This window comes from Mus caroli, chromosome 9 (assembly GCF_900094665.2).
Source record: "Mus caroli chromosome 9, CAROLI_EIJ_v1.1, whole genome shotgun sequence".
NCBI classification, from domain to species: Eukaryota; Metazoa; Chordata; class Mammalia; order Rodentia; family Muridae; genus Mus; species Mus caroli.
The window spans coordinates 112726968-112743213 of NC_034578.1; positions in this window are offsets into that span (position 1 = coordinate 112726968).

Below are 16246 nucleotides of genomic sequence, written 5' to 3' on the forward strand. Positions count from 1 at the left end.
GAGGAGAGGAGAGGAGAGGAGAGGAGAGGAGAGGAGAGGAGAGAAAGAGATCAGTCATAAACCCAAGGATACAAAATAGATGTCCACGAAGAAAGTCCAAAGCATTGGGGTCTAGTTGACTCTGACAATGGGCATCTCTTTGAGTCTGGAAATTCTTCAGACAGACTGGGATATAGGGGTCCAACTTGGTTTCAGGTTGAAACCATCTATACTTCCTGAGGGAAGGTTTATAGAGATGTCTTTCCAGAGCTCCTGTACAGGTCCGGAACAGGGAACATCTCTGTCTGTTTCCATGAGCGATCCTGACAAGATCCGTTTGGCTTTATCAGTTTAAAAACCAAACCTAGTTTGCTTTTCTGTATTTCATTTCTCGACTAGTGTTGTCCATACATCTTCATCTGGAAAATAATGAAATCCTACTGTTTGCTATCAAGCAGTAAGTTTAATCTGGACATACCACAATTGTTCAAAAGCAGGCAGATCTCTATAGCTTTGACGCCAACCAATGTACATAGTGAATTTCAGGCTATCCAGGACTACACAATGAGACCCTTCTCAAAAGCTAAATAAATAAAACAGGCAAAAATGTAGCTAGTTCTTCCTCTCAAAGGACTTTTCCATGTTAAACGTGATAGTTTTTTGAGCCCTTGGAAGACCCCACTAGACATTCTAGAGCCTTTTGTAGATCAGAGACATCCCACCCTTAAGGCACCAAAGGGCCAGGACAGCGAGCGCATCACAGAGAGAAGCGTATTAAGGCGTGACTGTGTGCACCTTAATTCTCATACATGGGGGCAGGAGGAGAGAACACTGCTATGACTTTGAGGTCAGCCAGGGCTTCAAAACCAGACTCCTCTCACCACAACAAAAGAAAACCAAGTGGGGAGAAAGAAGCCTGAGCGGAGAGAATGTATAAATGCCAAGGCCTATTAGAAATTCCCTGACATTCAATGCGAATGTACCTCTAAGCAATTCTCCATTCTGCTTGCTTCCTCATCATTTTTATAGACAGGATCCCACCGCCCCCTTTCCCCAGTTGAACAAGAAAGAACAAAAGTAGATTCCCCAAAGGAGGAATCATTGCACAAAGTTTCTTTATGTAGGTCACCTCTGACTCGCTCCTGGGGTGCATTTCAGCTGCTAAATTCCCCAGGTCAAGCTTTGCTTCTGATGGTTCTGCACACAGAGGCCATGCTTTCCCAAAGAATAACTGTCTAAATGCCCTGATTGTAGGATGAGAGATACCACTTGTTGGACAGGCACAAGGTCCTTTATTGGTCATGGTATTGGTGACTGACGGGCAACAATCCTTTGAGGTGTGTCTGTTTCTCAGGCTGGGAGAAAGGGTTGTAGATAAATCACTTGCTGTACCAGTATAGGGACAGGTTTCAGATTTCCAGAGATCATGTCAATCCAGACATGCTAGCATGCTTCTGCAATCCCCATATATCTAGGGAGAAATGGAAAACAGGAAATGGAAGAGTTACCAGAAGTTCAAATCCATCTACCCTAGCTACTCAGCAATGAGTAACAAGAGACCTGCCTCAGACAAGGTAAAGAGGAAGGACTGACTGTCATGACTGTTATATGTGTTCTGCTGCTAGCAGGTATACACACGCGAGCACACACACACACACACATACACACATATACACACACAGGAACACATGCAAACACATATTCTTCAGCACTACATGTACACATCATATACATACATATTTTAAAATATTTTCTCATGAAGTGAAATCTTTAAAGAGAGTCAATGTCCCTTTATCCAAGTTGTTTATAAAAATATGATGCCTCTGACAGAACAAACCAAAGTGTCTATTTCCAGTCCTGGTTTCAGTTTTAGAAATATCTCTTGGGATTTTGCCCCATGTTCTGTTTGGTTAAGCCATTCCTCACCTGGAATCCATCTTCTCTGACATCAGGTGCTTCTGAAAAGTGAATTTGGGGACTAGAGAGATGGTGTAATGGCCAAGAGTGCTTACTGCTCTTCCAGAGGACTCCAGTTCAGTTCTGAGCAACCACATTGGCTGAGTCAAAACCATCTGTAACCCCATCACCACTCAACCCAAGACCCTCCTTGGCTTCTGCAGGCACTGCAACACACATGGCACACACACACATACACACACACACACACACACACACACACGTACAAATAAAATTAAAAAAATAATACAAAATTAAAATAATCTTAACAAAACTAAGTTTTCCTGGCTGCTGATTGTCTGTTAGGTAAGATTCGACTACCCCGGCAAGGAACTCAAGGTCTATGGTGACGTGTCATCAGTACTGTGATGATGTGTCATCAGTGTGTTTATCCTGATTCTCTCATCCATGTGCTGCTCAGCAACGTGAAATTGTGCCCCTCCCTGGGATATTAAGTACCACATGAAAATCTAAGTCGGCTGAGTATAAAGACAGTTTGTTGTTTGCTTGTGTTTACCAAGCTTCTAAAATGCCACCGGCATGCCGATGAGATGGGCCATGAGACCTTTTACAGTGTATGAATTTGACAATAATTTTTGATCCTACAAAAAAGGCTAGGCACTGGGAACACATAAACAAAAGCTTCTTCCCCAGGCCCTCTGCCCAAGTACATTGACAATGATAAAGAATTCAATATTTATCTGTAAACACCATCTTGGTTTTTATACTGAGGAACACCAAGTGAACATAGTTTCTCTACCTCGATGTGCTTAATTTCTAATGAGGCGCTGTTAATGCTTACTAAATGAATTGATCCAGGGTGTGATTAGGATAGAATATCTGAAGGCTGTAGCTGATATATGGTGGCCTTCTAGAAGATGTCCAGGCCTTGATTCTAAGGACCTATAAATATGTCACATTACACGGTGAAGGAGACTTTGCTGATATGACTAAGGCTAACGACCTTAGCTGTGACTGCACATTTGTATCCAGGCAGGCTCAGGCTAATGACAGGAGGCCCTAGAGGTTCAAGAGAACCAAGGCCAGTGCAGAGAGACCGCCCTGAGGAAGCATAACTCACCTTGGTTTCAAAGAGAGGGAAACATGAATAAAGGCACACTGTGTATGTGCTTGTCCATGATGGAAATGTGTGTGCGACAGAGGACACATGACTTTGCCTACAGGTGTGTGCTTGTCTGTGAGCATGCAGGAGCCTCTGGAAGCTGGGGCAGCTCTCAGATGACAGTTAACCAGAAGATGGAGACTCCAGTCCTTCATTGAATTATGGCAACAGCTCCAATGTACAAGAAACCAAACCTCTGAACTGTGACAATAGATATAAATTATACTACTATTACATTGTTTTTGCTTTCCTTTCCTCCCCCTGAATCATCCCACATTCCTCTTCTTGCTCTCTGTCAAACGCAAGGCTTCCTTTACCATTTGTAAATGTATACATACCAAAATGCAAACTCTTCAGTCTATATGTTATCCCTATGTATGTTTTCAGGGCTGACCATTTGGTACTAAAGAAGCAACTGGTGGGCTCTTCCCTGGGGAAGACTGTTTCTGTAGCTCTCAGTATGTGTTAGTCACCTAATGTTATTTGTGTAGGGCTGAGGGAGTGAGTCTCCCCTACAACTCCCCTTGTCCTCCACTTGACTTGTCTCTGTCCACTTCCTGTTTAGGTGATCATGTTTGTGAGACTGGAACGGAGCGTCTAACATACACTGACTTTATTCTGGGGAGACATCAGTTCTGACCTCTGAACCCTAACACAACACACTTTTGTTACCTTGTGTGTGCATGTGTGTGTGTGCACGAGCGAGCACATGTGAGATGTGTGTATGCTTATATATAACGTAAATGTGTATTATACATAGGAATATAAGTGTTTTTGCAATATGTGTATGCTTATATATGAGCATATGTTTATGTATGCTTGCATGTGTATATGCTTGTATACAATGTATATTTATGAGCATGTGGGTTATACATGGGCATGATTATACATGGGCATATGTGTATGTGTGTTTGCATGCAGGTGTGTATACTTATATATGTAATGTAAATATGCATGTTACCTATACATGTGTGTCCATGCTTGTGTGCACATGCTTATATGTAATTCCTATGTGTATGTGTGTGTGAGAGCATGATTATAGATAGGCATATGAGTGTTCACATGTATAAGTGTATATAATACATATGCATGTATTACATAGCTGTGTGCAAGTATGCATCTGTATGTTTATATATGGACATGTATTTATATGTGTGCTTATATATAATATATACTTGTGTATTAAATATATACGTATGTGAGATGTATCTATGTGCATGCTTTTATGCAGTACATATGTATATGCATGTATGTATGTTTGCATATGTTTATACATGGAGATGTGCGTTCTTGTATTTAATGGATATGTGTGCATATATGTATTTATATGTGACATATTAGTAAGAAAACCACATTTCCATAAAACAAATCAAGAACAAGGACTCTGAGATAACAGAAAAGTTTGCTTCCTTCCAAACCTTTCTACCTTTTACCCAAGGAGAGAGCCAGCCTGTTGGAAGGCACCCTGGGGACAGCAGCCTATTTCTATGTTAATTATGATAATGCCTTCGCCTAAGCACTCTTTTGTTGAAATTTAATCCCATTTTCTCTCATCTTGTACTTTGTATAAATTGATAGTGTGCTCCTTTCTTGCTTGAAATTACCCTTTATATTCTTCAAGAGAATTAGGAAATCACCTCTCAGCCCTATCTTCCTCACCCAACCCTCCCAATCGTGGTCTTGTGTTGCCAGAACTATTCCGCTTCTTTTTAATCTTTAGTCTCGAAGTCCTTTACTCTGAACAGCATTCCAAGTCAACTCCTGAAAACATAACCGGGGACCTATGACCCAATGCTGCTCACGAGGACTCATTCAGCAGGAAGTCAACAGCTTGAGCGCTCACTACTGCCTCCGCCCAAGTACTCACAGGTCTAGTACAGGGACATGGTGGGAGGGGTGAGGCAGAAGTGGTGTTGGCTTTGGGCTAGAAAATGAACTAGGTAACTGCCTGGGGGAGAAGAAACTGTTCTACAGCTTGAACAGTAGTTGCGCTGTAGTTTATTATTGGCTTGTATGTGTGAGACTCCATCATGCTGGGTGGTGTTTGTAGAAAGTGTCTCAATACTGATATCTGTGTGTAGATGCGTGAGTGTGTGCAGATCTGTAAACCTGAGCCAAATATTGCTTCACATGGAGAACCCTTGAAGAAGAGCTGGGGCAGTAGCTCAGTCAGTAAAGTGCTTGTCTTGCAAGCATCTGAGAAGGACCCTTCTTTCCCTATGTAAAAACCCAGGCATGGCAGTGTGGACTTGTATTATAAGCACTGGGAAGGTACACACAGGGGTATCTCTGGGGCTTGCTGGCTCATCAAGCTGACAGAATCAGTGAACTCCAGGCCATTGAGAGACCCTGTCAAGGTAAAGACCTAGTGAAGAATAACATCTCAGGTTGTACACACACACACACACACACACACACACACACACACACACAGACAGAGAGAGAGAGAGCGAGATACATACATCCCATTCAATTATAACTAAATATACCAACTTGACTGTAGAATCTCTGGGTTATAGGAGTTCCTGGCCATTAATATTGACAAAAGAGAAGCTTTGGTTTAGGCAACCCCCGGGCAAGCGTCAGTCCCTTCCCCAGCTCTGTGACTCTCTGAAGCACTTAATCAGAAAAAAAAAAAAAAATGGAATAACGCTGTGGCCTAGTTAGAGAATAAAGTGTAATAACTTACAGGAAATGCTTGTTTAAATGTTGGGATAAATAAGAAAAATTAATAATATCCTTCCATTTTTATCTGTATCAACTGTATTTAAGGGCTGCTAGGTTAATAATCTCCTTATCCATTTGATCAATGCTCTTATGGAAAGTCCTGGATTCTACGAAGAACTGGCTTTATCCACGTCAGAGCACGAGGCTAGTTAGCTCATAATTCTGATGAGATTATGGGGGTTTGATGGAGTCTCACAGGAGCCAGTCAATTTCAATTTGGTTCATGGTCCATGGCCAAACCCTTAGTTGGAGCCAGCTCTCCATTAATTCTCGTTTCTGGCCACTAGCGGGAACAGATGTGAAGGCACGAAAAGACCACTCCAAATTTATCAATCAAGACCAGGAAGCCCATTCAAGCTACAGCTTGCTACCACTGGGCAGTCATGTCCCTGAACACAAAGGACAGCATCTCTTTGCCTAGAGAAAGTTCAGGAGGCTCCAGAAATGGCTGATGGGAAAGAAAGCAGCTCGGGAGAGCATCAGCCAGCATCCTCTAATTTCATTCTGATTTTCATTCTGCCTCACAGCCTCCTTTCTCCAAATTTAAGCATCTGGCTAGTGACCAATAAGAGAGCCACTTGTAATTGCTGATAATTCAAAACTCGTTTGCATAGCTTCCCATCTGTTGGAGACAGTATCAGTGTGGCTCTGTATCATACATCTGTGACCCACACAGATTGCTAGTGTCAGAGTACCTATCGGGAAGCCGCTAGCGTATATCACCCAGTGTGGGTATACTTCCTTCTGTCCTCTGCCCTTGAGTCTTAACACAGGGATCTCTGATAGTCTTACCAAGTAGCACTTTCTTGACTAAGGAACACTGATATTTGTTGTACTATTTCTTCCCGATGTGTGTGAGTGTGTTTGTGTGTGTGTGTGTGTGTATTAGTGTGGTGCCATAGTGTCTAAGTAGAGACATAACATCAGCCTATACATATCCGTCAATAAACATCCACAGGTCTTGGGCAGATAGACATAGATTACTAGGTTAACTCCATTTAACAACTTTCTGAAGTAAGTCATACTGTTGGCATAACTTGAACGACTGGACTTGGTAGGAAAAAAAAAAGGCATGACAAAAATTTCAGAGTAGCACAGCCAGCTAGGAGCAAAGGCAGGCGCTGAGGCTAGAAAGACAGGTTGTCATTCAGCTATGTTCTCCCTGTGCATGTGATGTGTGAGGAGCTCATGTGCACATGTGATTGTGTGTGTGTATACATGGCTCTTTGTGTGTTTGTGTGTGTGTGTGTGTGCACACTCGCGTGAGCATGTGTATGCATGTCTGTGGATTCCAAATGAAACATATTTCCTCAGGATCCCCCACCTTGTTTGTTGAGAAAGAATCTCTCACTACCCTGGAACCAGTTCACCTGGGCTAGTTGGCCAGTACGTTCCAGCAGTCTACTGTGTCTCCATTTCCCTAGCGTGGGGGCTGGAGTGTGGGGGAGTGACAAGTGTACTTCATTGTGTCCAACCTGGAATTGCACTCGGGTTCTTATGCCTGCGACTTGCAAGGCAAACACTTTCCTGGCAGCCCTCTCCTCAGCCCCCAGCTGTGTCTGCTACCTTCTCACTTGCCTGCCTAAAAGACATCTTCAAATTAGCCTAAATACCAACACTTGGCTTTTGCTCCTAAAATTGTGTTCCAACCATAGAAGGAAATGCTTCCCTTTAAAACTGGAAGAGAAGTTTCACTAGAAGGGATAGCCTGAGAATTAGAAAGAGCTGGCAATAACATTGACTAGAAGGGATAGCCTAAGTTAAGAGCGAGAGAAAATATCTGGTGTTTAGTTCTCAGGGGCCATCTGGAAGAACTGCATCACATGATCTAGCTGGGGCTAGCCTACATGAAAAGGAGAATGGAGAACTCAAGTACTGGGTGGAACCAAAAGATGGAGGCTGTAAAACCACAGCACTGAACAGCTTCTAAGACCTCTGGCCCAGAGGGAGAGGCATGGAGATGGACGTAGCCTGCTTTCTTTAGGTTGTGAGATGTTTTAAAGCAACAGGCCCCTGCGCTAACAGGGGACAGAGCCTTGTCCTTGTACTTTTGATCAATGCCAAGTTCCATCTTTCCCACCATCACAGCTCCTGGAGCCTCCTTAGCCTTGGCACACTACCTTCACAGTCATTTGGCTTCCCTGCTGAGTTCTGTGATTGTTATCATGAGGGATACGGGAAAAAAATAAGTATGATTACAGCCAGTGCTGCAGAGGCAGCCAAACCTTCCTAGGATATGTTTTGATAGAATTTGAATAATTGCACGTGTAGCCACCAAATGACTGTTGGTGATGTTAGAACGCTCACGCTAGGATGGAAATATACCAAATAAGATTTTTCCATACATTTTAAGTAGCACGTTCAAGGTAACCTTCATAGACCTTACTAGAAAGACCCAAATTGTGTGTCCTGGGTGAGCTACATTTTTCTATCAAATGTTATAGTAAGCCTGGCAGCCAAAGCACCGTGGATATCCTCAGAGGATGCAATACCTTCAACTCTTAAACAGGAAGTGAGGTGTAAGCTTCAAATGCCACATTAACACTTAAGAAACATTTTAGGAAAGATTTAGAAGCAAAGGTAAAGGGATCGTGGAAATTTAATACAAACAGGCTTTAATCTCCTCACCTATGCAATGAGAGGTCCAGTTAGGTTTTCCAGTTTCAATTATAAAATTCTTTACAGATTTTTTTTGTAGGTGTTTCTTTTTCTCTGCACTGCAAGAAATCAAGCCCAGGACTTTGGGCATGCTATATAAATGTTCCCCCACTGATCTGCACCCCTTTTCTGAGTAAATTTTAGTGGCAATGTTTTTTTTGAAATGCCTCCTCATGTGCCTCTGGGTTCACTGTTTCATTTGGTTTGAGATGGTAAGGATGGACGCTCTAAGGCCATGATATCGAATCTCTGCCTAAGCGCAATTTCAGACTCTTGTGTGATAAACATGGGGCGGGGGGTGGGGGGGTGGGGGGGAGGGGAGAATCTCCATCGTGGTCTGCTTGGCTTCACAATCAGAGTCCGTTTTCTCCACCTGACTCCGGAAGGCAATAGATTACATAGTGGGCTTCTTTGTGCCAGGCACTGCTTTGGCATTCTTAAATAACACAGATCAAGTCTTCAATAGAGCATTTAAAACTTCATACTATATTTATTTATGTACAAGTGTATGTGTGTGTAGCCCAGAGGACAACTTGCTGGAGTCAGTTCTCCCTTCCCACTGTTGGTCTTGGGACTTGAACTCCGGGCTGGGTAATGAGTATGTCTACCCACTGGGCCATCTCACCTCTACCAATCATTTTAAATCCCTCTTCTGGGAACAAAGCCAGGCTTGCTTAAGATCTGAGATGCCGAGTGGAGATGTGAAGTGCAGGGGTTGAAGCCAGTGCAAAATGAAACAGCAATGGGCACGTGGATCATAGACTACAAAAAATAACTTTTAGGAAGTAAGAACATTGATCACTTTGAAATATAGGCATTCTCCTGAAATGTGTACAAGACAATAACTAAGTCATTTCCCTCTGATGTCATAGGAGACAGGGAGAGATATGTCATGTGCACCTTGAAATACACTCACTCCTTTTGTTCTGCCGAGGAAGAAACTGCAATCGCTTTAAGCAAAATACCAGGAACTTACTGAGTTCACGCCACGTTTTCTTGCATCTTAATTTCTATACATTTGGAAAACCATACCCGATTAATTCGTATTATTTCCTTTATCAGAATTTACTGCTCATTACTAGTTGTTCTACAGACTGGTAAACATTGTCTCGCTTATGGAAATGCCAGGATAACTGGGGCTAGAGAGATGGCTCAGTGGTTAGGAGCACTTCCTGTTTCTGCAGAGGACCTGAGTCCAGTTGCTAGCACCTCCATTGGGCAAGTCACAACTACATGTAACTCCAGCTCCAGGGGATCCAGTGACACACACACACACACACACACACACACACACCACACAGAGAGACAGAGACACAGAGACACACACAGAGAGAAAGACAGACACAGAGAGAGACAGAGACAGAGAGAAAGACAGACAGAGAGAGAGACAGAGAGAGAGAGAGAGAGAGAGAGAGAGAGAGAGAGAGAAAGATACACACACATAAACATAAATAAAAACAAGTGGTAACTCTTTAAAAGATGACAACAAAAAAAATGCCAGGCTAGGGTAAGATAGTATAAAAATCATAAGCATTGACCTCAAAAATCTGCCCACTAAGGTCTCAAAAATAGTTCATATTATTTTCTCTTATTTAATACTAGAAAAACATCCTTATTATAACCATAATTTAATGTAAAGTAAGAAGATAAAAACCTAATGGTATGATTAAATGATTAATCTTAAAATGATAGTACAAAGTTATAAAGACATCTACTTCAGACTGACTTATAATTCAATAAGAGCTCATTAAAACCAAAACAAGTTTTGAAAATTTTAAATTAACTCATGCCAAAATGGTTACAGCAATGCAAAGAGAGTAGAAAGGTCAAGACAACAGTCAAGAACAGAGTTGGGCCACTACTGTATCCTGGGGTTAACTTAAAGACATAGCAGGGCTGGTGGGGCAGGGTGGGGACGTGTAGAGGAAGGGGGCAAAGGAATGCCATGTCACGAGAAAGATACCCAAGAAATGAAAAACCAAAGCATTAGTGTAACAGCTGAGAGAGTCTGGCAGAGTCCAGGGAGCAACCACTGTACATGGCGAGGTGAGTGTTGCTGGGCAGAAGGCAGAGGGATAGAGAGCAAGTCACCTTCAATAAAGGGTTCTGAGAGTGCGGGAAACATAGGTAGACAATGAACCTTGGCCCCAGTCTTGCTCCACAAGAACAAACACCAGAAAAAATATAGGCATGAATATTTGTCAAAGAGCACACCTGGTGGAGCCCACACATCCATATTATGAATTTCACAATGGACTTCATGGGCTGGAAAAAGAAAAGACACAAAGTCAGTCAGGTAGATAGGGGATGGGGAATCTGGGAGATGCTGTGGGAGGGGAGGATATGATCAAAACACATTGCACAAAATTTAAAGGCAAAAAAGGGAAGAAACGAGAGAGAGAGAGAGAGAGAGAGAGAGAGAGAGAGAGAGAGAGAGAGCTTTCATAGATATAGCATATAACATGATACCAAAAAGAAAACATTGATAATCAGGTTTTTATAAAGACAGAGACCTTTGAACCGGAGGCTATCTGTAGAGATCTCTGACCAGGCAAGGTGGGAGGGTTCAAGAGAAGGGGCAAAGGTCGGGGAGGGGGAAGTGTCTCTGCCCCCTCTGCTGCTGCTGCTGCTGCTGCTGCCACCTCCTCTGCTGATCTGGTGCCACTGCCCCAGCAGCTGCTGGTGCTCTGAGAGGCTGAGCTGGCGGGAGGCTGGCTAGCCAGCAAGCAGAGTGCAGGGATCTTCTCCTGGCAAAACGTCAGGAGAACGTGCTCTTCCCAGGCAGCATTACAGCTCTCATGACAGACAGACGCTCTCAGAGTAACTGTCACTCGCCTTCATTCCTTCTGGGTAGGATCTTATATACAGTTTTGGGGTGGGTTGGGATCTGACAGTAGATGCTTCCTATTGGCTTGGTCTGAGATATTAGGGATGCCTCATCTACATATGGAAGGGATTGGGGGCACTAACCCTACATGACTGATGGTCACAATTCTCTCTATGGTGAGCTACATGACAGGGGTCTGATGGCAGGAGCAGGTGAAGCTCTTACTGTCCCTTCAGGGTCCCCAGGACTTTACTCCTTGGCTTGACCTTACCAAGCTTCCTCTCATGGTCTACCAAGCCACACCAAACAGCTTGTGCTCACAATGAATGCAGAATTATAAGACAGGCAAGACAGAAAGTGTCTGTTTTAGACACTCACAAGAAGACAGAGAAGTTTCAATTATGCAAATGAAGAGCAGCCCCACATATCTAGTTTTTGTAGAAACCCAAGTTTAAGAAAGGAGACCCATAATGCAATAGCATCCCAGGTCTGTTGGAAGGATACTCCCCTCTCAAACGGACACAGCAGAGACGGTCAGGGTTATAATTTGTTAATAAAATGGATATTGCTGATGAGAGTCCAATCTGGTGCAGCTCTCTGGAAGACTCCAAGGTGGTTTCTTATGTCAAACATATGCTTAAACATTCCAAAACAGCAGTTATACCTGTAGGCACTTAAGAAAAGGAAATAGCAAAATGTCTATTACAAAAAAGAAGAAGAAGAAGAAGAAGAAGAAGAAGAAGAAGAAGAAGAAGAAGAAGAAGAAGAAGAAGAAGAAGAAGAAGAAGAAGAAGAAACATGTTTCCAGTAGGTTATTCAGAACTTAAAGGCGAAGGAACAAACCAAAATAGTCTTTAATTTGGGAATGGAGTTTTAAAAAATATAAAGCTGTGGTCTGTCCATACAATGGAATATTACTCACCAATAAAAAGAAATGTTCTACTGGCACAATCTGTTGTGTGGATAAACGTCAAATATGAGAAGTTAAAGAATGTCGATTTCAAATGCTACATAGTATGTGATGTAATTTACATTGTATTCTGCATGAGTCAAAACTGCAAAGAGAGAAAAATAGTCACTTCCAGGGGCAGGGGCTTGACTATGAAGTGATATGGAAGGTTGAAAATTGGATAATGGTTACTTGCTCATGGGCTTCTGTCAGAGCTCACAGAATCATACACTAGAAATCACGACTGACTTTCCTAACTGTAAAAATGATGCTTTAAATTAAAATATATTAGAACAGTCAGTTCTTTTTCCAGTTTGGGCTTTTGGGTTAATTTGTTCAAAACAAGGAATATAATAACTCCTCCTAAATAGAAAAATCAGCCTCCCCCAGAGAAACAGCGTGGGGAAAGACCTCTTTAAATAATTCTAGAGAGAGATAAAGGAAGCCGACACTACTGAGTCGCAACGATGCAGGAGTGTAAATACGCGAAGTGACCTGAGAACCGCGCCTGGACTCTGACCGAGAATCAGCTTATAAAGACAAGTGTCTCTGCAGCTCAGCTTACTTCTCCGAAACCTTGAAAATGTGTTCAGGTAATTCACTGAAAACAGCTCAGTTCCTCATTTTCTAAAACACACACGAATTAAAAAAACACTTTGGCCTGTGCAGATCTTGCTGTGTAAGTATGTGTTCAGGCCTAGAGAGTTCCAGGATTATATATTAGCTCTGGAGACTGGAGAAGGGGCAATACGGGGGGTGGGGTGGGGGGGCGGGCAGAGAAGACAATGGAGAGAATATTTGTGTATCAGAGGTTATCTGACTTCCCTCTTTCTTATAGGACCCGTCCCTGACATTGCATCCCACACTCTCCCACATAGAAACATCACACACAACCAGGTGGGGCAAGGTCGTCAGCTTGCCTAAGTGGGAAAGGGGAACTCTAGTCACCGAACCAAACAAAAACCAAACAGACCCTTCAGAAAAGGGAACTGTGGTCCTGCACCTGCATTTTATTGGAGTTGTTAACATCATTGCAAGCATGGATTATTCAGAGTTTTACAAATGAACAAAGAAGCAAACTATATAACAAAAATACTATTCATAAATGAGATCCAGGGATACACTGATGTCTCATAATTAGACATCAAGATGTAATGTTTAATATTATCAAGAATCCACTGTGGGGCCAGTTAAGATGGTTGAGTGGGTAAGATGCCACTAAAACTAGTGACCTAGCTTTGATTTCCAGGACCCACACAGTAGAAGGAGAGAACTGACTCCTGCAAGTTGGTTTTTGAGATTAGCATGTGTGCCATGCACACACACACACACACACACACACACACACACACACACATACAGAGAGAGAGAGAGAGAGAGAGAGAATGAATAAGTCAAATAATGGTATGTTGTATACTTGGCAATGCTCTTTTAAAGTCTTCTATGCTGAGTGGAACTCAAGTCAGGTGTCAGTTTCACACTGAAAGAAGAGCTATGGGTGGGGTCTTGGCCCGTTACCCGCCACTGAAGCTCAGTATATTTTTACACATTCCTTAACTTGTCTGTACCCAGCCAGACACTCTGTACTCTGACGCAGTCTACCATAAACTCTTCCCCGATCCATTGCTATGTACTTGACAGGTCAGAAAGTAGACATTTGACACATGTGACAGAAGGTCAGGTCTCTCTCTTCATAGGTCTCAGATAGACCCACTGAACCTCATTGGGTCTGGCTGTCTGCAGCAACTTAAAAAAAAAAGATGTTTTTTACAGAAAGGAGTTTATTCCCAGGTCAGCAACTTAAATATTCATGCATCATTCATTAATAACTCATCCAACCAATATTTATCAATACTTAATCTATTAGACCTACTAATAGATTCAGGCCAGTTTCCTAGAAATTGGGACTTAACAATCATAGGGCCAGACTCACTAACAGGGAAGGGAGAAAAATATCTCAACAAAATGATAAAATGACCAGCAGAGAAGATAAATATTTCTGAAGGAAAACCTGAAGCATTTAGCAGCAGTCTGATTTCAGAGGCAAACCGTGTATGCACAAGTTTCTCGCTCACGCTGCCAATAAAAGATAGAACTGACGGAAGAAATTCTGCTTACACCTCTTCTCAGCAGCATAGTGGAATTCAAATGAGATGGAAATGTGCTGTCTTGTCGCAGACTCCCAACAAATCACTTCACATCATTCCAGCTTTCCAGGACTGCTTACTCTCCAGCGTCCGTCCTCATATCCATATAGATGCAAACGAGCAGTTTCCTGTTGTTTCTTTTGTTGGTTGAGATGGTATCTCAAATATCCCCAGACCAGTCTTGAACTCATCATGAAACTGAGGATCTGAGGATGACCTTCAACTCTGAGCCTTCTGCTTCCCAAGTGCAGAGACTACTGTCGTGTGCCACAACACACACACACACACACACACACATACATATACATACACACAAACACACACATATGTACACACACACATGTACATACACACACAAACACACACATATGTACTATACATACATACACAAACACACACACACACACACACACACACACACATCCATGGTGTGCAGAGCTGGCAACGGAACCCAGGATTTCCTGAACACCAGGAAGGCAAGTTACATTCATAGCTGCTATGTCCTGGTTCTGTTGTTTGGGTCCAGATTTGTGAGTTTGCTCTACCATTTTCTCTATCCTCCAGAAAACACATGTCTCTACAAAATAGCCGTTGTTAAGACTGTCATCCTCAGACCACATTGGAATGACAGATTTACAAGAGGATGGAATTGTCAGAGCCTATCAGTGAAAACACTGGCCTTGACAACTCCAAATAACCTAAATGGCTTTGCCCACCACCATGTTTTTTTGTATCAGACCCGGAGCACAACTGAATCATAGCTGTGCAGAGGAAAGAGTACCTTGCCTCTTTAAGTGAGACGTCCACTTTACAGCCTTTTCTGAAGGCTATCGCCAGGAACGTTCCATTTGGCCAAGTCTGGTTTCATCTGTCTTATACTTTTATCACTCTCAGAGCCAGCTGTGTGTTTGCAATAGAAATGAGGAGGGCTGGACTGGCAGTGCACGTCAGCTTATCCGATGAAAACAGAGAGATTGATTTTTATCTTTGAAATAGGCAGCTGGCTAGAAGGCTGTCTCTTCTACTCTCTCTGCTTTAAAATTCTTGGGCCATGTGCTCTGGACCCAAAGAGAAGGGGTGAGTGGGTGAGCGCATGCAGAACATGATTCTATTTATAGCAATGGCTGCACCTAACAGGGATGGACATTAAGTGTCAGGGTGATGTTTAATGACTAGTGTTTAGTGGGTGGATTACCTAGCCAGTGCTTACTACGACCTAGCCAATTTTCTTGTTAAACTTCTCTTACCTTATTTCTCATTATAATCTCTGGCCCTGTACACACACACACACACACACACACACACACACACACACACACATGGGAGGCAGGGTTTCATAATTCATAAAGGACAAAACTGAAAAATATTTTTATTTTAAAAGTGTGGTGTGTATGCATGTTAGTGCATGTGTGTGTGTGCATGTTTGTAAATGTGTGTGCATGTGTGCGTAGGTGTGTGTATGTGGGTATGCATGTGTGTGTGCATGTGTGCTTTGTCCTGGGAGTGCAGCAGTGGGCACCAGTTCCCTGAAGCTGGAGATAAGAGTGTTTGTGAGCCGCCTGATATGGGAACTGGGAACGGAACTCAGGTCCTCTGGAAGATCAGTACATACTTTTAACCTCTATGTCCAAACATTTAAAGATGTTTTTCCCTTATTGATATTCTGAGAATAGTATAAAGCCCAGGTGCAAAATTCATATTCTTCAAGGAAAATGGCCAAGAGTTTCTATACTTACAGCCGTTTCCTAATCCAGCTTCCATCATTATGCACAACTATAATGAATTCTTTCATATATGTATATATGTATATATGTATATATGTATATATGTATATATGTATATATGTATATATGTATATATGTATATATGTATATATGTAT